Source organism: Pongo pygmaeus, chromosome 17, assembly GCF_028885625.2.
Source record: "Pongo pygmaeus isolate AG05252 chromosome 17, NHGRI_mPonPyg2-v2.0_pri, whole genome shotgun sequence".
Classification (NCBI taxonomy): domain Eukaryota; kingdom Metazoa; phylum Chordata; class Mammalia; order Primates; family Hominidae; genus Pongo; species Pongo pygmaeus.
Window position 1 is genome coordinate 21,853,825 of NC_072390.2, and position 4,806 is coordinate 21,858,630.

The 4,806-nt window shown below is 35.9% G+C and overlaps 1 pseudogene; it reads left to right on the forward strand.

Moving 5' to 3' along the window:
* Positions 1-238: 238 nt before the first annotated feature.
* Positions 239-1,363, forward strand: LOC129019163 (WD repeat-containing protein 89-like; annotated as a pseudogene).
* Positions 1,364-4,806: the final 3,443 nt, after the last annotated feature.

The window sequence follows — 4,806 nt, forward strand, 5'->3', positions numbered from 1 at the left end:
GCAGTTACATATGCCAAAAGTAAACAATCTGAAAAAGAAATCAAGAAAGAAATCTGGGAGCCTGCATTTTCTCCAGTACTCATTGGGGGCCACCTGCTGAGGTATTTGGCTGTTATAAATAAAATTGTGATGAACACGTGTACGAGTGTTTGTGTGGACACAAGTTGTTATTTCTCTTGAGTAAATACCTAAAAGTGGGATTGCTGGAGTTTTACTACCCTTGGATGCTACTGTTGATATGGAAAAGACGGAGGAAGAGTTTACTAACCTGCACATTGTTAAACGTTCCTCAGGAACCAAAGAGTACACTTACCTCCTTGGCACAGACATATCAAAGACTGTGCAAGCAGGAAAAGAAAACTTGATTGCTGTTTTATATTCTCATGGATCAATCAGAATATATGATAGAGAAAGATTAAATGTACTCTGAGAATTTAGTGGATATCCCGGACTTCTTAATGGAGTCAAATTTGTGAATTCCTGTGACAGTGTATATCCAGGATACACTGATGGCACTGTAAAATGTTGGGAAGCTCGAGTAGCCAGTGAAAAACCTGTCCAGCTCGTCAAGGATTACCCTTCCAATATTTTTATCCATTTTGATATTAACTGTAATGATCATATTATTTGTGCTGGTACAGAAAAGTTGATGATGATGCATGGCTGGTGTTTTGGGATGCAAGAATGAATTCTCACGATTTATCTACAACTAAAGACCCGATTGGTGCATATTCAGAGACACATAGCAATGATGTCACTCAAGTACATTTCCATCCCAGCAATCCCAACATGATAATCTCAGGTTCACCTGATGGCCTGGTAAATGTATTTGATATTAATGTTGATAATGAAGAGGGTGCACTGGTTACAACCTGTAACTCAATTTCATCAGTCAGCTGTATCAGTTGGTCTGGGAAAGGTTACAAACAGATTTACTGCATGACACATGATGAAAGATTTTACTGGTGGGATCTTAATCATCTGGATGCTGATGAACCAATTACATGTTTGAACATCCAGGATGTCGGAGAAATGGTTAACGTGAAAGGAGATATTTTAGACTATTTGATTGGTGGCCTATATCATGAAAAGATGGAAACATTGCTTGTTGATGAACATTAGGATTGGCCCATGTGACTAGCCTTCAGGGAGGGCATACGGCTACAGTTCGTTCTTTCTGTTGGAATGTGCAGGATGATTCTTTGTTGACTGGAGGAGAAGATGCACAGTTATACTTTGGAAACCTGGAGCTATAGAGAAGAACTTTATAAAGAAAGAGGGCATGAAAATAGCATCCTTTGCGCACCAACAAGTACAAGTTAATAGTAATGATTCTTATAAAAGAAAGAAAAAGCAGTGTTAATACACTGGCACTTTGTTCGGTAGGTTTCATAGTTTCAAGTGATCATTCTTGTTTACTACCAATGGTAGACATGTTTAAAACTTTACGCAAAAACAAGCCAGTTAGCAAACAATGCTTGAAAAATGTCGAGAATGGTTCAATGCAGGTCTTCACATATTCTAAAAAATTTTAAATCTACTAATTAAGTGTAAAATCAGTACATTGAAAGTAAAATTTCTAATTTTAAAAATACATCTGTTAAGTTACTAAATGTTGGGTTTAAAGAAATGGCACTGATAAGGACTTTTTAGAAGCAGATACCTGGTAAAATTTAATAAAACAGGTGGTTGGCTGCATTTTTAAGCCCAATTTTTTATATTTTAAATTATCTTCATTGTGTGTGAAACCAAATCAGACAATATTCTTCATTTGAGGAGCATCTATATGCTTAATACACCTAATGTATTATGTTTGAGTATTTAAGGGTAAGTATTTTAATGACTCTAAATAGAATTAAACCTTTTCAGAAATAAAATGATAGGCATCTATCTAAAATGAGAAAAATATATTTAGTAAATATTTGCACCCTTAATATTGTTAGTAAGCAGTAAACAGGTGTTTTGCTGATGAAAAGGAAGTTATCTTGCTAAATTGAGACTCAAAGTGAAATATAAAAATGAAAATATTTGTAATAGGACTTGACTTGGAGAAATCCCTATTCTTCCTGTTGTCCAAAGCATGACTCTGAAGATAACCTGGACTACTCTCTTCCCTCTTCTCCTAACCAGTTATTCACCAAGTCCTATGCCATTTCACCTCCTAACATCTGTCAGCTACCCTTTTGCTTTTACCTCACCACTATTACCTTAGAGAAGGCTTTCATTATTTCCCACCTAGATTACAGACTCCATCTCTAATCTGCTTCAGTTTATCCTTGCTACTTCCAGGCTAACCATAAAAAATAGACCTGGTGGAGGTGGGGAAGTGGAGGGGAAGAAACAAAACCATCCGATGATGCCTCATCCTGCTCAAATTCTTCGTACATTGATGTTTTGATGGAGCACTACGTAAACATTAAAAAATTATGTTTTTCAGAATCTTTAAAATATAAGTCAGTGCTATGTAGTAAATGGAAAAACTAGTTTGAAAGATTTCCTTGAGGAATTACATTCATAAAACAATTACATTCACAAAACATAAAACAGTATCAAAACAATAGGGCTTTTTTATATTAAAAATATTGAAAATTCAAAAGTAATTAACAGTGTTGGAAGATGTAGGTGACAAAATATTCCTAAAAGCAGAACTCAAAGTGACAGAAAGTGAGAGAAAAGATGAAAGCCACAGAATATAAATAGATGGGCCTAAAACCAGACTGACAGTTTTAGAAAGTGAAAAAAAAAAAAAGATAAAAGAAATGGGAGCAGTGGGTTATTAGAAATAACATAAGTGGCTGATATGGTTTGTCTGTGTCTCCACCCAAATCTCATCTTTAATTGGAATCCACATAATCCCCACCTGTCTACGGAGAGACCAGCTGGGAGGTGATTGGATCATGAGGGCACTTCCCCCATGCTGTTCTCATGATAGTGAGTGAGTTCTCACGAGATCTGATGGCTTTATAAAGGGCTCTTCCCCCTTTGCTCCTCACTCTTTCTACTTCCTGCCACCTGGTAAAGAAGGTGCCTTGCTTCCCCTTTGCTTTCCCCCATCATTGTAAGTTTCGTGAGGCCTTCCCAGCCATGCTGAACTGTGATAATTAAACAATTAAACCTCTTTCCTTTATAAATTAAAAAAAGAAAGAAATCTCATTTACAATAGCTACAAAGAATATAAAATACCTAGAAATCAATTTAACCAAAGAAGCAAAAGATCTATACATGGAAAACTATTAAAAAAACTGATGAGAGATTGAAGAGGACTCAAAAAATTGAAAAATATTCCATGTTCATGAATTGGAAGAACATTACTAAAATGACAATACTATCCGAAGCCATTTACAGATTCAGTGTGAACCCTATCAGTGATATTCTTCATACAAATAGAAAAAAAATTCTAAAGTGTATATGGAACCAAAAAAGGCCCTGAATCTCCAAAGCAATCCTGATCAAAAAGAGCAAAGCAGGAGGCATCACACTACCTGACTCCAGAGTAAATAGACAATCTATAGAATAGGACAAAATATTTGCGATCTATGCATCTGACAAGGGTCTAATATCCAGCATCTACAAATAGCTTAAACAAATTTACAAGAAAAAAACATTAAAAAATGGGCAAAGTACATGAACAGACACTTTTCAAAAGAAGACATACATGCAGCCGACAAGCATATGAAAAAAAAGTTCAATATCATTGATCGTTAGAGAAATGCAAATCAAAACCACAATGAGATACCATCTTACACCAGTCAGAATGGCTATTATTAAAAAGTCAAAAAATTACAGGTGCTGATGAGGATGTGGAAAAAGGGAATGCTTATACACTGTTGGTGGGAGTGTAAATCAGTGCAACCATTGTGGAAAGCAGTATGGTGATGCCTCAAAGAGCTGAAAACAGAACTACCATTTAACCCAGCAATCTCACTACTGGGTATATACCCAAAAGAATATAAATTGTTCTGTCATAAAGTCACGTGCATGCATATGTTCATTGCAGCACTATTCAAAATAGCTAAGACATGGAATCAACTTATACGCCCATCAATGCTAGACTGGATAAAGAAAATGTGGTATATATACACCATGGAATACTATGTAGCCATAAAAAGGAATGAGATCATGTTCTTTGCAGGACCATGAATGGAAGTGGAGGACATTATCCTTAGCAAACTAATGCAGGAACAGAAAACCAAATACCGTATGTTCTCCCTTATAAGTGGGAGCTAAGTGATGAGAACACTTGGACACAAAGAGGGGAAAAACAGACACTGGGGCCTACCTGAAGGTGGATGGTGGGAGAAGAGAGAGGAGTCAAATAAGTAACTAAGTACTGGGGTCATTAAATAATCTGTACAACAAACCCCCATGACATGAGTTTATGCATATAACAAACCTGCACATGTACTGCTGAACCTAAAATAAAAGTTTACGATAGAACATGGGCAAAAGATCTGAATAGACATTTCTCAAAAGAAGACATACAAATGGCAAATGGGTATATGAAAAAATGCTCGACATCACAAATTATCAGAGAAATGCAAATCAAAACTACAGATCTCACCCCAGTTAAAATGGCTTTTATCAAACAGACAGGCAATAACAGATGTTGGTATGTGGAGAAAGGGCAACTTTTGTACACTATTGATGGGAAAGTAAATTAGTATAGCCACTATTGAGAATGGTATTGAAGTTCCTCAAAAACTACAAATAGAACTACTATATGCTCCAGCAATTCCACTACTGGGTATATGTCCAAAAGAAAGAAAATAAGATACTGAAAAGATATCTGCACTCTCATGTTAATTG